At 46.3% G+C, this 24828-nt stretch overlaps 1 pseudogene; it reads left to right on the forward strand.

Moving 5' to 3' along the window:
• The first annotated feature begins 9097 nt into the window (after positions 1-9097).
• Positions 9098-24828, forward strand: part of LOC136548394 (uncharacterized) — a 45049-nt pseudogene continuing 29318 nt past the window's right edge.

The following is a 24828-nucleotide window of genomic DNA, read 5'->3' on the forward strand; positions in this document are numbered from 1 at the left end:
CTTTTTCCGAGTTGTTTGTGTGAGCTCCAGGTTCTTTTCCGAGTTGTTTGTGTGACTCCTAGTTCTTTCCGAGTTGTTTGTGTGAGCGGGTGAGTTCAAAATGAAATTTTTCCTTTTTCAGAAATGATTGAATAGTGCTGTAATTTGTTATTTTTGTGTAGATTTATTTAGAGCTCCAAAAATTATAAAATTTTTTGTGTGACCTCTCTGTGATGTATATTATTTAGGAAAAATATTAAATGTTACTTTTCAGTAATTTTTAAATGTGATAAAATTGCTCAATTAATTAATAAATGAGTTTTCATGATTTTTCTAGGCTTAATTAATTATCCAAAAATTATGAAAATTGTTTTGCCATTTAGTCAAAAATTTTGAGTTCAATTGAAATAAGTTTTATGAATATGTTTAATTAGTTGTTAATTGGCATCCATCATCGAGCATCATATTTTGTATCTTGCATCATGTTAAACATGGCATTGTTACTACGTGTAGTGAACGAAGGTGAGCACGTGGTAGTTAATCAAGTTGTGGAGGAGGTTAATCCGTCTGTTGAGGTCAGATCGAATACTTGTGGAACGTCGTAGGAACCGGACTTTTCCGTCAATGAAGGCAAGCCCCGGATGCATACAATCCTACCGTGTGTTTTACAAATTAATTTCGCTTTTGCTTTCCTGTACTGCATTAAGTGATTAGAAGTCAAGTGGAAACCTAATTGGTGCATTACCAGCCTTGTTTTTCCGTATCTACCTTGATTACCTGTTTTATTCGTAAATGACTAGTTATGCTTAGTCATGCTTAGTCGAGTGATTACCTGTCACCTATGAGTTTTAAATGGATCTTTAGTTACTTATGTTATCATGAAATATAAGCATATGAAGTAATAAATCTAGACTAGGCGGACTCGATGTGTGTGAGCCACAAGACATGGAGGTCTTGTGAGCGGTTTCTTTCTGTCTGTGTCGGTTAAGGTCCGTACCGTTGTTGAACTGTGTGCGGTGAGACTTTGTAGTACTAACCACATACTCCGGTAAGCCTTAACTTGGCTATTCTATTACGAGAATGGCTACTCGCGCACTAGGAGTAGAGAGATGGCAGGAATAGCGTGTACCCACGTGGCAATGGGCTGAATTGGTGGAGTACTGTATTCTCGGGTGGCGCGGACCCGTTCTTGTTTTAGAGGACCTAAGGGTAGGTTGGTATATGTAGGTCGGGGACCTGCATATGTCGTGTGGTCTGGAATCCCCAGCTGGGTTTATAATCGATTCGAATCGTCGTTGCTCCTCGGTTATGGAGACTCACTTCTCTGTTCATCATCGTAGTATAATAACTAGAACTTGAGAAAGGTTTGCGAAAGAGATTGATATGAAGTTCATGATCTCATTATGGATCATGGCAGATCCATATGTGGTACTTATAAAGTTGTACATGTTAAAGTAAAGAATTTTGTTAAAGAGCTTTTACGCAAAAGAACTTTGACTATTGTTAAAGCTATACCTTGAATCCCTAAGCCTGCATTCCTGAGTCTTCTCAATTTTGTTTCGGTTAAGTCTTGTTGAGTACTTTTGTACTCAGGGTTCGTTGACCCCTTGTTGCAGGTGAACCTCATGAGCAGATCTGTTTTGGATCGTGCTACATGACTATCATTCGTTCTGATGATGAGAAGTAAATGTGTGATCCTTGGGCAGGATGTTTATTTTGTGTGTTATGTATATATTAATTATGCCACTCCACTACTACTAGGGTTTGTAATAATTATCGAACTTAGTTTGTAAGGTTTGAAACAACTAGTTTGTAAACTATGTTATCGTAAGACTTCCGCTGTTTTTACTCTGATTTTGATATTTGAATAAATGTTGTAATACTGCAATGACTCTGTAACGTGATCCTGCTCGGAAATCGTGGATGATTCGGGGTTCCCCGAGGACACCCGACAGTCTTTTTAAGTTCATGGAAACATATGCATAGATGTCAAAGGTCGTCGAACAGTGACAGGTGCATGTGGGCCCTATAACTTAGGAGGTTCTACCACAAATGGTCTTTTGGATAGATTACTCTATACATGTCCTTGTGAACTTTAGTCTTTTGAATATGAAAAGCCAGCTTCATGACCGTCAATTCAGTCTTTGCAATTCTTTCTTTACACCTACGCTTCGTCTGAAAATATCACACTATTTTTCTATTCAATTAATGCTGCGTTAAAATTTAAAAGTAGCATAGACATTGCAAAGTGATCCGTTTTGGGGTATATCATTGAATACCTCTGAAAGTTACAATACCTGGATCCGCACAAGCATCTTAGTCATCTGAGTAAATATCAAGGCCCTGTGACCTTGTAGTTGATTTCAGATATCTGTGTTTTGCATGCAAGCATGGTAGTTTTACCTGGTGCCTAATAGCTAGAATTTGATGGCTTAATTCTATACGTGATCTATCATGCATGTTTGATCATTGTCTTTTGTGACATGCACTAGAAAGGCCGGAAGCGTGGCTTGGTGAACGTGGCTCCCCCAGCCAACTTCAAAAGTCCACCCTTCCATTTCGGAACACGATCCTCGTGGTCAAGGAATTTTGTTATGCATTCTGTTCTTGATTAGGTGCTTCACCGTTTGCATCGCTTTGGTATGGCTCTGAGACTGTGCTGGGACCTAGCATTGATCGGCGCAAAGCTGTGCTGCACCCTGTAAATTGGCCCCTATAGTGCAATATTTTTATGGTTGTTAACCAAGAAGCTTTTGACTAGAGACGATCTTTGTAAAAGGAGAACGGTAGAAGATCTGACTTGCCTTTTATGCTATGAAAATGAGTCTGTTAGTCATCTGTTCTTTGGCTGTGTAGTGGCCCAACAGCTGTGGTGCATAATCTATGATATTTTCAATATACAGTTGGGTAATTCCTTAGATTCCATTTGATAGTTTTGGCTTAGAAATAAGAACAGTGTGCTTAATGTTATTACCTCAATAGCTTGCTGGTCTATGTGGAAACTTAGAAATGACTTATGTTTTCAGAAGCTTGGGTGGCAGATTATGGAGATACTCTTGCACAAAGTGGCCGCCATGGCGCAGAGTTGGACTATCTTATGCAAGATAGAGTATCAACCAATTTTGAAGGAGAAAGTGGCGGAGATTCAAGGGAGAGCTTCTATGGTGATGTGGCCTCCGAGCTAATTTCAGCCTATGGTCTTTGCTAGAAGTGGGATCTCTCCCTAGAGTTTTCTGTGGTTTCTGGTGGTCCTTTCCAATCAGACATCCTTGTTTGTAGATATTCAAGGAAAAGTCAAGCGGTTGGGTGAAAAGTTCCTAATAATCAAGGGTCTTCTTGGTAATATTTTGATCCCTTTGCACATTGCAGCACTGATTTTTTGTTATGCTATGATGCAATTGTATTACTCGCTGCTGTGTAATATTACTTTTCTAATAGACTCCCTATAGCCACTGTGTTACTACATCCATATAATTATGCTTATTCATCCTTGCAGGCACCATTAAGTGGAAGAAATCGAAGGACACTATAATTCTTTCAGCATTGATCGCGGCATGCACCATCTTTTTTATTATTTACTAGCTTTCAAAATGATGGGATCTCACCTGAAATAAACTTCCTAGATATCCCTTCTTGCCGACTTCTACTGCAGGTCTGCGTTTAAGCTCAGCCCTCCTAATTCTTTGTATGCAATGACTTGTTTGATACTGGGACTTGGGAACTAATATTTATGATAATAGGGGCAATGGATGAACTACTAAGTGAAACTATAATATACTTTGTGCATAGTTTATTTTGTTTCTTCTGCCCTTATTTCAAATCCAAATTATTTTTGAGGTGTAAAATTCTTTCTACTGTATTTCTGGAATCATTCACGTTAAACACAGTAGTAATTTTGAGACCTGAAATCCTCTGCTGGTTGACAGGGAATTGATGATAAGGTTATCACAGCGGTTTTCCTTGATGGTGGCACTGAGTTTACAACCATCGTGGTTGATGTTGGGATTGCTAACAACAGTGAGCCTATTCTACTTCCAACAGAAGTATGATACATATATTCTTTTAGCCATATTGTGATAATTTGTTTGCCTAGACACTCCATGGCAGTACTTAAATCTATTGGTCAAATGTCAATTATTTCTTTCTCTGTATAAAGTGTGCAGTTCAATTTTAGCCATGGTTTATGTAGCTCCTAGCTCCCTAGCATGCACATAACTTAAATTCAGAGCAAATAGCAGAACTAGATGTTGTAGTATTATCTTGTAGTATGCTTTGATTTTCATCATAATGTTTATGGAAGTCTCCTTTAAAAACTATCGATGAAATATGGTCGACATTCTACCTAGGGGTATGCCCAAGGTAGTAGATTGTCGGCAGACAGGTGCGCAAGCCACAAACAAGACGGTGACGCAAGATAGACATGAGGTTTTATCCAGGTTCGGCCACCGAGAAGGCGTAATACCTACGTCATGCGTCTGATTTGTATTGCTGTTTGTCAATGAGAGATGATTTTTAGAGGGATCCCCTGCCCGCCTTATATAGTCCAGGGGGTAGGGTTACAGATCTGGAAACCAATCCTAGTCCGTTATAATTGCCATATGCGGCCAGATAAGGATTTCTATTCTAACCGACCAGGATCCTGCTTGATCGCCAAATCCACCTTGACTCCTTGTGCGGGACTCCGATCAGGTTGGCCGGGCCGCACATCGTCTTTCGGGTGGACCGGACCCATTGATCCGGGCTGGCCCAAGCCTAGCCATAAGGGTATAGGGGTTAATACCCCCACAGCTAGTCCCCGAGCATCATGCATTATGCTGCGACATGCCATTTTAACCTTCTCCGACAAGTAGAGCTTGAGTCCTTGACGTCTTTGACCACCATCATCACCGAAGAAGTAGGTTGTCCGAAGAATGTATGGTGCTCTTAAGAAAAAAGAAAAAGATTTCTGTCCTGAGAAGTGTGCCCACTTGTATTTCTGAAAAGAAATGTAAGTGGTCTTGAAACATAGCGTCCTTGAACATCAGAGGCGTAGGGGTCGAAAAAACAAACACATTCACCGCAAGGTGAAGTGTGCCCACTTAGTCTCTGAGCCTAGTAGTAGGTGATGTAGGCACGTGGTGCCAGGGTCTAAAAAGAATTCCCAGTTTAGTTGAGAACCCAATTGTCGTACAAAAAAAATGAGATGCACCGGCAGGTGCATCGTACCGACGTAGTCCCCGAGCTTGCTAGAAGGCAATGTATGAACCTTGTAGCAAGGTCTAAATAAATGTCTCTCAACTGTACGTGAGTACAACTCACATGTAGCCGAGGAGAACCACTCTCCGAGCAGTGGTCGGGACAGTCCCCGAGCACGTTGATAATCCTTACAATCATTCAAAGCACAGGGGTCAATTAAAACACATTCACCGCAAGGTGAAGTGTGCCCACTTAGTCCCCAAGCCTGGTAGTAGGTGACATAGGCACGTGGTGCCAGGGTCTAAAAAAGAATTTCCACCTAAGTCAAAAATCCAATCGTTGTATAGGCGATATAAGATGCACCAGCAGGTGCATCGTACCAACGTAGTCCCCAAGCTTGCTGAAAGGCGAAATATGAGCCTTGTAGCAAGGTCTAAATAAATGTCTCTCAACTGTATGTGAGTACAAATCACATGTAGTCGAGGAGAACCATTCTTCGAGCAGTGGTCGGGACAGTCCCCGAGCACATCAGTTGCCAGAGCAGTCCCCGAGCACGGTGGTGGTCGGATCAGTCCCCAAGCACGTCAGTAGTCGGAGCAATCCCCGAACACAGTAGTGGTCGAAGCAGTCCCCGAGCACGTCAATGGTCTGGGTAGTCCCCGAGCACGGGAGTGGTCTGGGCAGTCCTCGAGCACGGGAGTGGTCTGGGCAGTCCCCGAGCATGGGAGTGGTCTAGGCAGTCCCCGAGCACAGCAGTGGTCTGGGCGGTCCCCAAACACGGTAGTGGTCAGAGTAGTCCCCGAGCACGTGAGTGGTCGGGCAGTCCCCGAGCACGGGAGTGGTCTGGGCAGTCCCCGAGCACAACAGTGGTCTGGGCGGTCCCTGAGCATTATAGGAGTCTGATCCATCCTTAAGCACAAAACAAGCATCGAAAATATGAACACCATTGATGTATTTATTTGGTGTATTTATTTATCTCCTTTCTCTGCCAAGTCTAGTCTGACACGCCTGGTCAAAAAAGCAGATGGGTATAGTATGTCATTCTGTCTTCTTACTCCTTTCTAGCAAACAGTCACTTGGCACCTGTATAGAGGTGCGTTAGTGTGGGCCCTCTTTCACTATCAACGAAGAGGCGCGTACACTGGTAACAAAGTGGCGCATTTATTGGCATAGATCTCGAGGTTGTGTGAACAACCGTATGCGGCGTGTGCACACGTCTCCCAATAATCTCGGGCAGACAAAACGACAGAGCTCTTTGTTATTTATAATGTAGATCTAGTAAGTTACTCACACCATTCCCCATTGTCATTCGCCGCCGCAACCTTCTTCTTCCTCTCGCCAAACCCTATTCCTCCAAAAATCATCGCTAATCCTCTCGCCACCGCATCCACCAACTTAGTAAGGACAGACTAATGGCAAAGAGAGACGCCCAGAAGAAAGGCAGAGTCATGGCGAAGGAGTGGTGGAAGTCACGGAGCAATGAGCAGACCATCGAAGACCTCGTCGCCATGGGAGTGCTCCACAACAAGGCACTCGCGGGATGGCGTGCGCCGGAAGGAGAAAGCTTCCCCGATCCACAACCAGGTGAGATTGTGGTTTTCGAAGACTTCTTCAAATAGGGTTTTGGGATTCTAGTGCACCCTTTCCTTCAGGGTCTCTACTTGAATTACGAGATTAGGATTTGCAATCTACATCCCAACTCGATTCTTCTTGTCTCCACCTTCATCCATCTCTGCGAGGCTTATGGTGGCTTCCAGCCCCATTTCGACCTCTTTTGCCACCTATTCTATCTTCGGAAGAAAGGGAGCGACGGCTCGAAGATAGCCGGAGGCGTCTACCTGAATCTGCGCGACGGTATGAAAGCCCAATACTTGCACTGCCCCTGGAACACCTCACTAGACAAGTGGTACAAGAAATGGTTCTACATCCATGAAGAGCCGAACACCATCACCCTGTGCAACGTGGGGCTGATTTCGGAGAAGAAGAATAGCTGGATAGAGAAGCCCGAGAACCTAGAGCAAATCGCCAAACTGCTTGGGATGATCCCGTGGGGAAAGCTAGATGGCCCAAGTGTGGTCGGGAACTTCATCAGCTGAAGGATCCAGCCCTGCTAGAAGAGGGTTCATCCTAGCATCGAGTACCAGGGGAGTGCAGATCCAACAAGGACCAGGAAAGAGGTGCTCGACAAGATAGAAATTAAGGCCAGGATTGGGGAGCTATTCAACCTGGCCGATCCCAATTATGTCAGGCTGAACGACATCGAGCATGCCTTCAAGCTGGCTCAACCTCCACTAAAGGTAAATGATGCTTCCTTTTAACTGTAGAGTCATGTTGTAACAAGAAATTGACTGTTGTCTCCGTTATGTGTCTCAGATTAATGGTCGTGACTGGGCAGCAGTGTTCGTGTCTCCACCCCCCGGTGTGGATTGGCCACAAGTTGCTGGCCCAACTGCCCCGACCAGCGCCAGGACCGACGACGTCCACTGGGTGGTACTCGAGGCTATGGAGGATGCGTCGACTAGAGCCACTGGCAAGCATCTGGCTGCCAACAAATGACGCCAAGCCATCTTCCCTCTCTCGGGCGACGAAGCAGAAGATGCGGACATCTTCTGGCTCGTCCCTCAAAAGAGGAGAAGACAAATGGGGTCGATGGAGCAGGGTACCTCCTCTGTGCCAGCAGTGATCGCATCACCGACCACTGCAACACAGAGGACAAGCGAATGAAATGCCGAGCATCAAGCCCCGACACCTGTACCGGTGGTGGAAAGAGTTCCGGTGGAACCTGCCGAGCACGCGGAGTAGGGGCGGTCGAGGAGATGCTCCTTCGCCACATCATTCCGTGCTTTGAAGTTGTAAGTATCTATAACTTTGATGTAAGCTTGTAATTTGTATTGAATACTATTATCTTCTAAACTTTTCTCTGATAAATTAGGTCGATGTCCACCAAGAACCCCAACTAGCTAGCCGGGTGTGGCACAACTTCGCTAGCAATGGTGGAAAAAACTGCCCTGTAGCCAGCCGTGGAGGAGCCTATAGAAGGAACTCCGCTGGGACCTCAGCAGGAGGACGACCAGACATTAGTCCCCGAGTGGCTTGTCGAGAAGACAGCCGAGCAGAGTACCAGTGCTCCGAGCACAAAACCTGCTGAGGCAGATACCTTGGCGCCAAGGGAGCCGGATCAAGCCAAGGAGCAGCAGCCGGAAGTGGCAGAGAGCACTCTTGTAGATGCAACGGCTCGTGGAAAAGCCCTGGTGGTCATGGAGACTGCAGACTCCAGACCAGCGCCACCCCTCGAATAGGAGGCTGAAGAGGACGAAGTAGAAGAGGTCCTAGGCCATCCCCAAGATAAGCGACAACATGTATATGTGTCACGCCGGCGGAATGACGAATGGGTTATGCACGAAGAAATCCCAGAGGTTAAAGAGACCCTAAGAGTCAAACGGGCGGCAAAGCGTCTGGTGATAGAAGTCCAGGTATGTTCGGCTTGACCACTTGACCCTGTTATGTAGTCGATCTATCTGACTTAGCTTATTTATGTGCAGGACTTGATGAAGACCGCAAGGTACCAAAAGAGGTGCTTCGATCAGATTGAGGGAATCACGGTGAATAATAAAGAACCGGTGGCCGAGGTGGAACACTTGCGCCGCCAACTTGAAGCCGCCGACCAGAAGACGACAGAGCTAGAGGCACAGAACCAGAACCTGGTCGGGCAGCTTAATAACAAAGAGCAGGAAAGAATAAGTAAGTTGTCACTTTATCACAGCAAGTGTGTAACACACATTGTTATGTTGTTGGTAGTGACAGCTGTAATGCAGGCTTAGAACCTAAAGTAACCTGCCTCCAAGAGGGGAATAGCCGCATGACCGCAGAGTGTGGTCGTCTGAAGGAAGATAACGAGAAACTAGCACGCAGCCAGTCTCAACTCTAGGACCACACCACCAAAATGAAGGAGGAACTGAAAAGTAAGTATTCCAGACCACCTTTCACATTCTGTTGCCTGCCTTGTCTTGTCGTGCAATAACATTTTGATGTCTCATATGGTGTTCAGTTTTGAAGGTCAATGCCAAGAAGCATTTGGAGGTCGTGATCAAAGAGCGTGATGGCTGGAAAGCACGATGCCTCAAGGCCACCGAGGAGCGGGACATGTGGAAGAACCGGTGCCAAGAAGTGGCAACTGGCATTGTCCCCGTCCTCGACCTTATCGACCCGGCGCTCGCAGAGGAAGAGCCAAAGACGCCCCAACTCGGGCTGGTCGAGAGATGCCGACAAGCGTGGGGATGGTTCCAAGAGTTCGTGAAGGAGGCGAGTGAGTACACGGGTGCCCATGTACTAAGTATGGTACGTGCTCACTACCCCCTAATCGATCTCAAGCGCCTGGAGGCTGGGTACCCAAAGGAGGTAGACCTAGACAAGGTGGAGGAGCTTCGGACAGCCCAGCTAGACTTGTCGTCAAAGATAATTGGCGACATTAACCTATGTGGAGGTGGGACAGCACCTGTATAGGGTACGCCATTGACAAATCAGCTGGAAATGCCATCAGTTGCAAACCAACCAATGAAGCCTGCGGTCTTGACCAGCCAGGCATCGGCGGGGCCATCCCCTTCAGCTCGACCAGCACAAGAGTCCCCGAGACTCGAGTAGGATGTCGGAATCGGCGAGCAGTAAGTGCCACGCGCCCCGACTAGCCAATGTAATAGGCTTAGAGCTGTAGAAGGAGGACATAGTTGTGTTATTGTAAACTTGAGCCTCTTCAAGCAAGCTTGTAATAACATAACTGTATATCATTATAAGCTTGTTTGCTTTGTATAAAACATATTTAAGCTTGAAACTTTATGTTGGTGTAACTAAGTGAGAACATATTAACGTTCTGTTTAGTTGTACCATTTTGCTCGACACATCATCCTAGAAGGTTTGTGCGGCCTTAATTTGCCATGTGGTCGGAGTGCGAGGTACGATGACCTATGCACATGTAGACACGGACAAGTCAAACCAAGGGGGACCTGCCGATCACCCGTAACGTAGAGAGCGGATCCCATGCACGTGTTGGGAGGAACCGGAGACAAGGCCTGCTTTGAAAACCGTAGAAGGAGTGGTGGTTGGCTTGTATTGGCTAAGTTAGAATAACCATAAAATTCGAAGTGACACATTAGAGTGGTCGGAGGAATCATAATTGCTTTATTGAAGTAAATCAAAAGTACAAGAGGAGTACATATCTCAGTTGTTAAGCGTAGAAACGTCTAAGCTTGTTGATGTTCCATGAGTTTGGTACGTCTGTACCGTCCAGGTGAGCTAACCTGTAAGACGTTGGTCGTGTGACTTCTTTGATCATGAAGGGTCCCTCCCATGGGGTTGCGAGTTTATGGACGCCAGCCTGGTTTGTCTTCCACTTCAGGACCAGGTCCCTAACCATGAAGAAACGCTCTTTAACGTTCTTGTTATAATACCTGCGCAAAATAGCAAGGTACTTGGCCGTACATACACAAGAGTCGAGCCTTTTCTCTTCTGCGCTGTTCACTTCTAGCTCCCATACTTCATTGACTTTGCCTTCGTCGAAGTTCTCTACCCATGCTGATCTAAAAGCTATATCTGGTGGGAGGACTGCCTCAGCGCCATAAACCATAAAGTATGGTGAGACACCGGTGTTTCGACTGGGCTGAGTTCTGAGGCCCCAGACCACGGCTGGTAACTCTTTGAGCCATCTTTCAGGAGCTTTGTCATTTTCTCTGTACATCCTTTTCTTCAATGCGTCCAAGATCATGCCATTTGCCCGCTCGACTTGTCCATTAGCTCTAGGGTGCACCACCGAGACGTATTTTACTACTATGCTCCTTTCATCGTAGAAGTCCCAAAAGGCATTCCCGGTGAACTGAGTACCCAGATCGGTGATGATGCTGTTGGGTACGCCGAAACGGTGGATGACCTAGTCGAGGAACGTGACATCCTTCTCTGAGGATGCCTGTACCAGAGGCATGTATTCTATCCACTTAGAAAATTTGTCAATCAGCATGAAGACGCATGTAAATTTCCCAGGAGCCGGTTTGAAAGGCCCGATCATATCTAGTCCCCAGCATGCGAAGGGCCAAGAGGCTAGAATCATCTGGATCTCATGTGCTGGTACGTGGATTCTCTTGGCGAAGAACTGACAACCCTCACAGTGGTGGACTAGCTTCTCTGCGTCGGCTACTGCTGACGGCTAATAGAACCCTGCTCGAAAAGCCTTACCGACCAATGTTCTTGAGGCCGCGTGGTTGCCACAGGAGCCAGAGTGGATTTGGTCTAGGAGATGTTCGCCTTCCTCCTGGGTTATACACTTCATCAAGATTTTCTCCTTTGCATTTTTGCGCCATAACTTGCCATCAACAAGCAGATATTGCTTACTGCGACGCATCAGGCGCTCGTTTTCTGTCCGATCAGTATAACCGCTCCTGTCTGTTAAGTACTTGATGAAAGGTACTCTCCAGTCAGGCTCATGAGTGGTCGGAGGTGGCTCGGTTGTGCTCGGCGCCGGAACCATAGCCACCAATTGCTGGTCCAGAGCCTTATCGACTGTGGAATCTTCCTCTGCGATGGAAGGCGTGAGCATGTCTTGGATGAATACACCATGCGGGATTTTGGCTCAGGATGATCCTAACTTTGACAGCGCATCCGCTGCTTGGTTCTTGTCCCAGACCACGTATATGTACTCGATGCCGTAGAACCTGCCTTCTAGCTTTCTTATCGATTTGCAGTATGCGTCCATCTTTTCGCTGGTCGTGTCCCAGTCCTTGTTGAGTTGGTTGATGACCAGAGCTGAGTCTCCATAGACATAGAGACGTTTAACACCAAGCTCAACCGCAATGCGTAAACCATGCAGGCATGCTTCATATTTGGCGGTGTTATTAGATGTCGGGAAATAAATCCTGAGGACGTATCGGAGTTGCTCCTTGGATGGTGATACAAAAAGAACCCCTGCTCCCACACCGTCAATGTTGAGAGAGCCGTCGAAGTACATCGTCCAATATTCGTCGGATCTCGGAGAAGCAGGCGTGCTTAAGTCTGTCCACTCGACGATGAAATCGATGAGTGCCTAAGACTTGATTGTAGTATGGCTTGCAAATTCCAAGGAGAAGGGGCATAGCTCCATTGCCCATTTGACGATGCGCCCATTCGCATCCTTATTGCGAATGATGTCCCCTAAAGGGTACTCTGTCATGACCACCACACGATATCCGTCGAAGTAATGTCTCAACTTTCAGGATGTTATCAGTATGGCGTAGAGCAATTTCTGAATCTGTGGGTACCTAGTCTTGGATTCGTTGAATACCTCACTGATGAAATAAATTGGCTGTTGTACCTTATAGGCGTGGCCTAGCTCGTCGCGCTCGACCACCATGGTAGTGGAGACCACCCGATTGGTTGCTGTAATGTAAAGTAGGAGAGTTTCATCTTCTCTGGGCGCAGTGAGGACCGGAGGTGATGTTAGGTATTGTTTTAGCTGCATGAAGGCAGCGTCTGCTTCCTCCGACCACTCGAACTTCTTGGCTGCTTTGAGCAGTTTGAAAAACGGTAGCCCTTTTTCTCCTAATCTTGATATGAAACGGCTAAGAGCAGCCATGCATCCGGTAAGCTTCTGGACATCCTTCACCTTTTTGGGGGGCTTCATGTCTAAGACAGCTTTGACTTTCTCTGGATTAGGGCATATGCTGTCGTAACTGACGACGTTGCCTAGCAATATACCAGAAGGAACACCAAAGATGCACTTCTTTGGGTTTAACTTCCATTGGAATGTATTGAGGGCCACAAAGGTGCATTTTAGGTTGTCAATAAGGGTATGTGCTTCCTTGGTTTTGACAACTACATCATCCACATAGGCCTCTACAAGGTCGTCTTTTATCTCGTCTGCGAGGCAGGCCTGAATGGCGTGTTGGTATGTAGCCCCAACATTCTTGAGCCCGAACGACATAGTCGTGTAGCAGTAGGTGCCAAAAGGTGTGATGAAAGACGTCTTGATCTGATCGTCCTTTTTGAGAGCGATCTGGTGATAACTAGAGTAGCAATCGAGAAAGGAAAGGAGCTCACAACCGGTGGTTGAATCTATGACCTCGTCTATGCGAGGTAAGCCGAAGGGGTCCTTAGGGCAGTGTTTGTTGAGATCGGTGTAATCAACGCACATTCTCCATTTATTATTCTTTTTGCGTACAAGAACTGGGTTGGCTAACCACTCCGGATGATACACTTCTTTGATAAATCTGGCTGCCAAAAGCCGTGTCACTTCTACCCTAATCGCCTCCTTTTTGTCGTGAGCAAACTGTCGTAGCTTCTGCTTGATAGGTTTGGCCTTGCTGTTAACATTCAAGGAGTGCTCGATCAAGTTTCGAGGTACATCGGGCATGTCGGTAGGTTTCCATGCGAACACATCCTCGTTGCTCCTCAAGAACCCGATGAGCGCGTCTTCCTATTTGGGATCCAGGTTGGCCCCGATAAGGGCCGTTTTGCTGGAGTCGCCGTCGACCAGCTGGATCACGTTGTGCCCCTTTGACTTGATGTTCTTGCATGGAGTCTCGAGGTCTGGGATCTCTAGGTGGTCGACTGAGGTCTTCTTAGCGTCAAGCACGGTCTCGGCCATGCGAATAGAGAGGTCGTGGGCCTCTGCTATTTTGAAACTGTCGTCTTCGCAGGTGTAAGCGGCGTACACGTTGCCTCGGAGGGTTAGGACTCCTTTCTCGGTAGGCATCTTGAGCACCAGATACCTGTAATGAGGTATGGCCATGAACTTGGTGAGCGACGGTCGACCAAGAATAGCATGGTAGGTGCCATCGAAGTCAGCGACCACAAAGTTGACGTAGTCGGTGCGGAAGTGGTCCAGGGTCCCAAACTACACAGGTAGTGTGATCTGCCCGAGAGGTGTAGAGCTCTGTCCGGGGAGAACACCCCAGAACTGTGCCTCGTATGGCTTAAGATCCGCTTGATCTATCTTCAGGGCGGGCAGACTGTTTTTGAACTGTATATCGATGGAGCTGCCACCGTCGATTAGTACTCTGTCGAACTAGACCTTATTGATACAAGGACCGAGGATCAGGGGAAAACGCCCTGGCTCTGGTATTGCGGCCCATTGGTCCTTCCTGCTGAAAGAGATTTCGCGGTGAGACCACGGAGGGAGCCATGGATCGGCGAGGAGGTTATCGGCGTTGGCCACGTTCAAGTAAGCACGGGCGAGCAGCTTGCGTTCCTGCTTGGTCTCGATGGACACTTTGCCTCTGATGATGGTGTGCACGCGATCGGTTGGCTTGATGTACTTGTGATGAGGGTCTGCATCATCGTCGTCGTTATCCTCGTTGCGCTATTCCCCTGCATCGTTAGGCTTGTTGGATGTGTCCGGAGCCTGTTGACGCGTATAGATAGACTTGAGAACGTGGCAATTTTCCATGGTATGGTTTGACTTAGGATGGAGCTGGTAGGGCCCCTTCAATGCTTTGGTGTAGTTGTCTTCGTAGTTACGACGTCCGCCGCCCTTTTTCACGGTATTGACTTCACCGTCGTCTTCCTGGGCACGCTTGCTCCTGTAATCATCATGGCGGTTGAGCCGCTAATTACGTTGGTCACGAGGGTCACGGGAGTCATTGCGCTGGTTGCGGCGGTCAAAATTGTCGTTCTGACCACGATTGCCACGGTAATCATCACGGTGTGGAGGGTGGTCAGAGCGTGGAACCCTTGCTGCTTCTTCAACAATTATCTTTTTAGCGTTGTCGGCGTCCGCATATTTCTTAGCGGTGGCCAAGAGCGCTGTGACTGATTCAGGTCTCTTCCAGAGGAGCTTGTCTCTTAGGGCGTCGTGGAAGCGGAGGCCAGTGTTGAAAGCCTCAATTGCCTCATTGTCGGAGATTGATGGGACCTTGATGCGCATCTCCGAGAAACGCCGAACGTACTCGCGCAGTGGCTCATCTTTCTGATCTCGGATCCGTTGCAAATCGTACTTGTTGCCCGGTTGTTCACAAGTAGCGATGAAATTGTCGATGAAGGCTTGCTTAAGCTCCTACCAAGAATCAAAGTAGTTCGCCGGTAAGTTGACCAGCCATTGGTGACCTGCATGGCCAACAGCGACTGGGAAGTAGTTAGACATGATGTGCACATTAGCCATGGCTGATCTACACGCGGTTTCGTAGAGCATGACCCATAATTCGGGGTTTTCTTTGCTGTCATACTTGTGAAGTTTCTCAAGCTTGAAATTCTTGAGCCATATGACTTGGCGAAGGTGTGGAGTAAACTGCTTCAAACCCAGCGGACCATGGGTAGTGTCATACTCCATACGGTGATAGCTTTCATGGGATGCTCGATCGTCGGCTCTCTGGTTGATGCGAGCACGTAGGTCGCGTTCACCGAGGTAATGGCGGAGATCGTTATTGCCGTCGCGGTGGTCTCGATTGCCATCTGTATTAGCCCTGCGACTGCAGTTATCACGGCGGTTGTCGCAGTTGTCTCGGTGATTATCGTCCTGGACATCGCGACGGTTGTCCTCCCGACGGCGGTTGTCATCCTGACCACCGTCATGGCCATCGTTGTTGCACGAGCCACGTTGGTTGAGTGGCTGTGAATGACTTGGGTGCTGGCGGCTATGGCTTGACTCGACTAATACGGATGGAGCCCGGGCTTGGTTTGCGATCTCCGCGGTCTGAGCCATAGCGGCCGTCAGATAGGCTTGTATTTCATCACGAACTGCTTGGGTTTCTAGGGTGTTCGGCAGCCGTTGCATTATCGCCATGGTGATGGCTACGTTAGCACTTGGAGTCCTGAAGACTTGTTTGTCTCCCACCCTGTCAAAAGTATCATTGAGGTCACGTGGCTGGACCCTTATGTGCCGTGCCTCCTAGTCTACTTCGGCTTCGATTTGCTGGCAATTAAACTGGTCAATGTTGCATGCCTCGCATGCAGTCCTTTCTTGTTCTGTTTTGCCAACTACCGGTGGTTCATCATTGCTGACAACGTTGATCAAACCCCCTTACCTTGGCGGGAAAGACAGGAATTGCGGGAACCCTAGGGCGTGATCCGAGATATCCAGATCGTATTCGACGCCTTCATCTCCATGATGCTAGAGCTTGGTGTGGATGGAGGCATCAGATGCGGTGCCAGACGAGGAGCTGAAGTCACCCTCTTGGACCATGTGGACGGATCCTTCACGATAATCTTCAATCCGAATCATGTTGACGAAGTTGCGTGGCTCCGGCTGAGGTTGGCGCGTAAAACACGGATCTGAGCGGCGTTGTAAGTTGTATGCGTAGCTAGAGGCAGCATTTCGCAGGCCATAGGGCTGGACCTGGTGGTTCTCCATCGAGGCTTCGTACTCGGAGAGTTGGAGACTCATCGCGAAGGTCGGCTGGCGACGAGCGGAGCGCCCCTCAGGAGTAGATATGACCACGAGATCTGTTCCAAGTCATGTAGGACGACTGGTCCAAGCTAGTCAGGTAGATCTGTTGTGGGGAGCGGTTACCTGCTCATTAGGTTGACTTTGAATCATACTTACCAGAGCTAGGGTTTCAGCGAGTTTGGTGCCGACCCGATCGATGGAGTCGAGCAGGTCGGCGTTGTTGATCTGCTTCCCTTTGTAGCGGGGAAGCGGATGATGGGTTGTCGACGTGGCTAAAGGTGACGTAGGCGTGGTCAGAGCCAGATCCATTGTGGTCGGAGCCGTATCCGTAGTGGTCGGAGCTGTATCCGTCGTGGTCGGAGCCGTAGCCGATGCAGGTGAAGTAGTGGTCGGCGCGGACTGAATCCACGCCTCCTCCGTGGTCATGGCGATGGAGTCGTCAGAGCCGGTGGTCCAGGTGATCTGGCCGACGGTGAACGTGAGGCCGTTCGGCGTAGCCATGGAACCAGAGATGATGACCATCTTGTTTGCTTGGAGAGCAGTATGCACACCCCCTACCTGGCGCGCCACTGTCGATGAAATATGGTCGGCAGTCTACCTAGGGGTATGCCCAAGGTAGTAGATTGTCGGCAGACAGGTGCGCAAGCCACAAACAAGACGGTGACACAAGACAGACACGAGGTTTTATCCAGGTTCGGCCGCTGAGAAGGCGTAATACCTACATCATGCGTCTGATTTGTATTGCTGTATGTCAATGAGAGATGATTTTTAGAGGGATCCCCTACCCGCCTTATATAGTTCGGGGGCAGGGTTACAGATCTGGAAACCAATCCTAGTCCGTTATAATTGCCATATGCGGCCGGATAAGGATTCCTATTCTAACTGACCAGGATCCTGCTTGATCGCCAAATCCGCCTTGACTCCTTGTGCGGGACTCCGATCAGGTTGGTCGGGCCGCACGTCGTCTTTCGAGTGGACCGGACCCATTGATCCCGGCCGGCCCAAGCCTAGCCATAAGGGTATAGGGGTTAATACCCCCACAAAAACCTTGTTAAGTAGTTGTCTTATCAAGTATACTGTGAGGCTGTGAGGTTGTTGATTGTAAACAAGTTAAGTAATCATTGGGTTAAATATATGCCGTGTTCTTGAGGTTAATATGTGCCCTGCAGGAAGCAAGTGAACTCAGAAAGAAGCCTAGGGAGCCACTGGAGCCCTTCACCAATTTGTGCCTTGTTCTCCTTGAATTCACACTTGTTAGGATAGTACATAAACACATGCATGAAGTTTTGATCTTTGCATCGCATGTATTAAACAATATTTAATAAAGTACATTCCTGGCATTTTGCCTGTATGATGATGATGAAACAAATCGTATAGTATCATGTGCGACCTGGCATTGATATTTTTTTTAAAATTCAGTTCATTATCACAGACACGTTTAGACAATCCGCATCCAGACACGTTTAGACAATCCGCATATGTGATAACCCCTCATCACATGCGCTAATTTCCTTTGTTTGCTGGCTTAGGTTCCTTCATGATTGTTTGCTGTCACACCCAATTTTAAGGATAAAATGGGGTGCAAAACCTTATGCGCGCCCAGAGATCAGTCACACACATAAGCTGACAAATTATGAATAGTATCATCACCAATGTTTATCCAAATACTGAAAATAAACAAGCGTAAGTACATGTCGTACTCAACAAGTGTAACATGGGGTTCATGAGGCTCAAAAGGCTAGACACAGGTTTAACAGCGTTCCGCTTTTAGTTGTCACAATTTTAGCTTATGAGTAGCATCAAGTTGTTTCAATTCCCATTGCAGAACACATGATCAAATGTAAACATGAGTAATGAATAGCATAAACAGATATTACTTAGTGATCATCTATTCCATAAGGGTTCCAAGACCGCTCGTGACCGTGAGCACGACTGATATACCAGTTTTACACTCTGTAGAGGTTGTACACTTTCACTGTGAGTCGTGATTCCCATATGCCCGGGTTTATAACTCCCAAAGCACTTCCAAGGTGAGCAAGCAGGGGTCACTATGAAGCCTTTCAGAGGTTTGTCTAACAAGTTAGGGCCATTAGATTCACTCGGCAAACAGTTATAGGAACCCCCCTGTCAAATGGCACAATTCCTTCACGGCTATACACATAAGAGTAGAGGCTATCCTATACCTGATTCGGCAAGCCATTCTTACGCCAACAAAGGTAACCACTAACAAGCTAGAAAAGGTCCTCATACTGAGCTAAAGCCAGAGCCATATAGCCCTCACAGCTATACTGTAAGTCCCGGATGATCACTTACAGATAAGTCCTTAGGGAGAGGAATCTGAAGCATTTAGAAAATAGCTAAACACCCCAACCCCCTGTTTCCATGTTGCTAAAAAATCATGTTTTAATGTTTATTGCATATACCATTAGTCAAGTTACAAGATCATGGTTTAATTGAGCACTAGCAAAGCTACCCAAATGCATAACCCATGGGTGACAAGGTAGTAGTTCAATTCTAGGATATTCCTATCAAGATGACACATGCAACATGAATTTAATGGATTAAAGTGAATAGGAAACAAGGATGATCCCATGCTATACTTGCCTTGAGCAACGTACTCCTACTGGTCCTGCTCATCAAAGTCGTACCCTTGACCTTCCGAGAACTGCTCACCGTCTATACTCGATAACCACAGCAACATACAAGCATCCAGGAGCAATCATGCAAAGCAAACAAGGCTATAGATTAGTACAGTACACCAACAGCAAAGAATCAAGATGAAAAGTTTGGAAAACGAATCTACGTCTCGCTATGAACACACAGACGCGGAGATCACAAAAATCAGATCTAAAACAGAAAAGTTATGATTTATACAAGATTTCCTATAGACAAATAATAGATTAGATCTAAGCTCGAATTATAAAGTTGGAAACCTACTCTACAGTAGCATAAACATGTAGATTACTTAATTATGAACCTAATGCAACTTGAACGGATAAAATCAGAGTTAAAACGGAGAAATTATGGCTAAAACAAGTTGAATGGCAAAACTGTAAATAATTGAAAACGTATTTCAGTCCAACCGAACGAAAATACGCTTTCGAAAGAAAGAAACATAAACTGTGAAACGCGCAAAGGACCGCGGATTAACACCGAAGTAATTATAAGGGTGTAACTGCAAAATCGACATCGAAAGGGTATCTTTAGATCTGAGCCGTTGGATTAGAAACCGACGGCTGAAAACCGATCTAGCAGAAATAGAAAGAGAGAGAGGGGCACCAGAACAGTGCCGGCGGTCATGCCCCGATGGCGGCGCCATTACCGGCCTTCTGAGGCCCTCGGTTCTTGGCCTCCAGCGTGCTATTCGGCAAAAGGAAGGTACCGGGAGAGAGAGGAGGTTGCGGCGAACTCACCGGACCCAAACACCAGGGACGGAAGGCAGTAGAGGCGACCCGGCGCGAGCTGGCAGCGGAGGTCGGCGGCGGTGCTGGAACAAAACTCGGCTACGGCTGATTGGCGAGGAAAAACGAGCGCTAGATGGGATAGAGAGGCGGTGCAGGCGGCTATTTATGAGGCGGGGTCCCTTGGGCGCGACGGCATCATGATGATCGTGGTCGAGGCGGACTCATGCGACGACACGGGATGAGTCCGAGCCGGTCACGACGGGAGGAAGGAGGCGGGTCTGACGCCTGGGCCCGGCGGTCAGTGGCCGAAAGGAGACGGACGCGCGTTCCTGCGGAAACGGCTGGGCCAAGCGACGCGGCGTGGGAGGGAGTGGGCCGGCAGGCCGAGTGGGCCGCTGCGGTGTGGCGCGCCAGCAATGCCAGGCTGCGGCCCAAGCAGAGACAGGGGGCTGAGCAGCGGCTTGGGAAGGAAATGGCCGCGCGGGAAAACCATGGGCCGCAGCAGCGGCAGGCCTTCGGGCCGAAAAGAGGAAGGAGGAGGGATTCTATTTTTTTTTCCAATTTCTTTCCAAATCAATTTTGAAAGCAAGAATTCAAATCGAATTCAAACTTGAGTTCAAATCAAACCATTCCAAAAATTGATATGCAGCAGCATGAATGCACATTCATTGATTTTTAATTTGGTAAACTTTATTATTCTTCCTAAATTTAAATGCTCACAAAAATGCTTAGTAAATCAATTTTTCTCTGGTTTCATTGTTGTAAAATTTAGGGTGTTACATTTGCCATGTCTTCAAAAAAATCATGATACTGCGGATTCAATTTTTATAATAGTACTTTCATTCTTGTATTGTGCTAAATTCAAATTTTGAATTTATGGAAGGGGATGCTACCAACATGGCACCTTTGAGAGGATGGAGGCTGGCGGTGGACGGCGTGGTGCTGGACTTGGAGAAAAGAAAACAGATTCTACAATTGAATACCTCAACCTATTTGCTGGTTTGTTCTGTGTTTAGCACTGTTTTACTTTTAGAAAAATACTACAGAACATTGGAGTAACATGCATTCTATCAAATCTGAAGCCAACAACCAGTTTGTCCCCCCATCTTGGCCATATGAGTCGTGACCGGTGATTGTTCATGAAATTGGTCAGATCAATGGCATGCTAGCTTTTATGATATTTGAAGGGACTTCGATGCTTTTTTTTGGGGGGACTTAAATATAATAACGCACTCTCTCCCTTTTCTCTTTACATGTACCTTAATATATCTCATTCTATGCAAATATCAATATGTGTATTACCTTTTGCTTGTTTGATTTGCATTACGAAACATCTCATAGCGTTAGCATGGGCAATGTAGATGCGGTGGAACTTATTCGTGGATTTATTGGCGCACGGAAGAAATGGGTGTCGAAGTTTTCTTTCTGCCGATATAAAACGTTATCTTAGCCGCATCACGGCAAGGTATATACAGTAGAGTTTGTGCGCCTACGACGTCCCGCTCTCTGCGACTGTGTTAATATCACGAACTTTGTTTTTTTGTATTAAATGTCACTTTAACATCGGTACTTAATTTCACAGTATTGTTATCTTATCGTGCGATCCCTGTGTTTTTAGTATAAAAGTTTAGCTGTTCCGTAGCATCGTATGGGTACAAACCTAGTATTCCATAAGATAGAAAGTAAATTCTAGAGGAAGGATGTAAACGAGGCCTTCCTTGTTGTCCCTGGGACGCTGGTCGCTGGATGAGGATGAGCACCTCTGTTCTGGCACGTCACGTTACCCTCTCAATTCTGCGGCCGCTTCCGGCGAGAGCTGCGACCGCTGCAGCAGTCGTGCGCCGCACAGTACTCCTCGACTGCGCGTGCACCCGTGACCCGTCTCACCGTTCAACATCTTCGTTCAGACCTGTTTTTTTTAGCCTTCCTTGTGGGATAGATCTGTAGCATCTGTTTATGTACGCACGCACGTCGCACGGTCACGCTATCCACACACTGTATTCACATCATACTTGCATGACTATACAAGTACACATGCTACATTGAAAATTGACTTCTGCTTCTAGCAGATTATTGCGGACAATGTTCTATGCTGCTCTTGTCGTTGCCTCAAATCTCTTCTTTCGGGATCAATCATGAACTCACCCCTATGTTGTACCCAGTACTCGTTAGCTCTGTGGGTATCATAGCTTGCTTGATAACCACTCTTTTTGCAACGGATTTCTTTGAGATCAAGTCTGTAGATGAAATTCAGCCAGCTCTCAAGAAGACGGTGTGATGACTGTTGGCATTGCACTTGTCAGTTGGTTAGGGCTTCCATATAACATTCACAATCTTCAACGTTGGTGTGCAGAAGACGGTGTATAACTGGTAGTGCCATTTCTTCAATTCATTTCCTATATTTTAATAACATTTTTTTTCTTAAATACATGATCTCACTTTGATCTAAATTTAGTAGGCAATTATTCCTATGCATGGCAGTGGCGGAGCCGGGATTTGAAACCCCAGTCCTAGTTAAAATTTTCATATACAATGCGATAAAATCTAAAAAAAAGTTCGGTATATATGAGCACAAATTAACCAAATTGGGATCATACTTTTAAAAGGTTTGAAACTTACACAAATAGGTCCAAAACTTACCTATTTTTTTGCAATTGGGCCCTTTTTTGAAGAAAATTTACGTTTAACCCCTGAGCGATGTAAACTGATCTTTGGACCTTGGGGATCAGCGCCGTGGCCTACAGCGCCGAGGTAACACGTTTCGACGCCGTAGATCTTGGTACTTAGATACCTGGCCAGGAACAACGGAGCATCCAAGTGGCGCTGACGTGGCAGGTAGGTCGGCGCCACGGATTCTGGCGCCGAGGTCAGAGCCACAGATCTTGGCGCCGACCTCAGAGCCAAGATCCCTGGCACTGACCTCGGAGCCACAGATCTTGGCGCCGAGGTCTTATACCTATACCGTGCGTCCTCTTCCTCTTCCTCTCGACTCCGGCGCGAGCTCTCTCTGTCTCTGCCGTTTCGGCCGCCGCCTGCGCCACTGCAGCAGGCTACGCCACCACCTTCGAAAAGCTCCGTGCCCCTGTCCGCTCCCTCGGCCGCCCTCGTCGCCCCATCCTCCTCGCGCACCGGCGGCGAGGGCGGCCCCCACCTCTCCCCGGCGTCCCCATCGGCCGCCCTGTGAGGCCACCCCTCTCCCTCGGCAGGTCATCAGCCAACTCAGGTAAGGTAATTTTTTTATATTTTCTATAATTTCGTTTTACAATTTAGTTAGTTTTAGATAGTTTAGTTAGCTAATTTAGTTATATAGTGATATAATTTAGTTAGTTAATTTAGGTATTTAGTGAGACAATTTAGTTATGTAGAGGTTATATATTTAGCTAATTTAGATAGATTGTTTGATTGTTAGTTATTTATATAGTTTTGTAGGCAGTTAATTTAGTTATTTAGTTTATTTGTAACTTAGATAGTTAGGTAATTAAGTTATACTGGTAGTGCCCGTGCTAACGCTACGGCTTTATTTCAGGGATGTACATAGAAACAACCAAACAACGATTTTTGTTTCCAGAGTTCAACTTTCACACAATTGTATATGACCATGTATATACAATCCGAGAAACACTTACACGTAACAAGGCATAATAAAGTTATTTCTCGCATTAACCATATAATTTATAATCTGCCTAAGTCCTTAAACATGTCTTGGAGATCTTCATGGCCACTTCATGCAAACTTCATCCCAAATAATCAAAGATGCCGTACCAAGCTTCTTAAAGTAGATATAGCTTCTTAAAGTAACTCTATAATTCACTTTTGATAAATGAAAGAAAAATTGTATTTGATATTTTTTAAAATTAAATAGTAGATATAGTTGTAAATATATGTGCGCAACCGTGATGGATATTTATCTGGTAGTTCCTCGGTTTCTCCCTCTCTCCCATCCTGTTTTTCTTTCTTCTTATGATTTTTGGGTATTAGAAAGCTAACTAATGAAAATTATTGGACAAAAGAAAAAAAAACATTTCTTCTTGGCATAATCAACTGATTTATCAAGTAAGTTTTAAGTACTCCATCTGTTTTAAATTGTAAGTCGTTCCAGCTTTTCTAGATACATACTCCCTCCATTCAAAATTATAAGTCACTTTGACTTTTTTGGTTCATCCATTTTGCTATGTATCTAGACATATTATTATATCTAAATGCATAACAAATTAGATGTACCAAAAAAATCAAAGCGACTTATAATTTGGAATGTAGAAAGTAGTTTTTACTATGTATATAGACATAATGTATATTTAGGTGTATAGCAAAAGCTATATATCTAAAAATTAGAACAAAACTAATTGTCTCTAACTTGCGTGTTCTATTTCATAATGGCCTTTTATTTTCATAATCACGTGTCAAGTTGGTTCGTTTATTTTATAAACTCGGTCGGGGCATGTAGTGTATTACTTTTGTAACACAGTGGTCTAACTCCTCTCTTTGCAGGATGAAACCGGATATTTCTTCTATTTTTTTAAAAAAAATAGGCAAAACCAAATGTGCTAAACCTCTTCATCGATCTTCTCTCTGTGGGCCCGGACTGTAAGTGACCCATTTTGCTTCCTTGTCCGCCGTTGGTATTTTATGAGAAGAAAGGGGTAGACCTTTCCAGGTTTAGCCACGCTGCAGATGCTCCGCTGCTCCTACTGACGTGTGGGGTCACCAAACCAGGTCCCACGTGTTCTTGACGGAAATATGCGAATGGGTATGTTGACAGGTCTGTCACCATTCCTTATTGACGCAATACCAGAATAGCACGGAGAGTTTTGGAAGGGGCACGTCAGATGGGGCCGGGCTCGGCGTGGGTTTTTCCATTATAATGACAATTCTGGAAATTGCCTTGATTGGAGTCACGGATCCCTCCTTCCTATTTGCCTTGACTGCCTT

The sequence above is a fragment of the Miscanthus floridulus genome, chromosome 4 (assembly GCF_019320115.1).
Source record: "Miscanthus floridulus cultivar M001 chromosome 4, ASM1932011v1, whole genome shotgun sequence".
In the NCBI taxonomy this organism is placed as follows: domain Eukaryota; kingdom Viridiplantae; phylum Streptophyta; class Magnoliopsida; order Poales; family Poaceae; genus Miscanthus; species Miscanthus floridulus.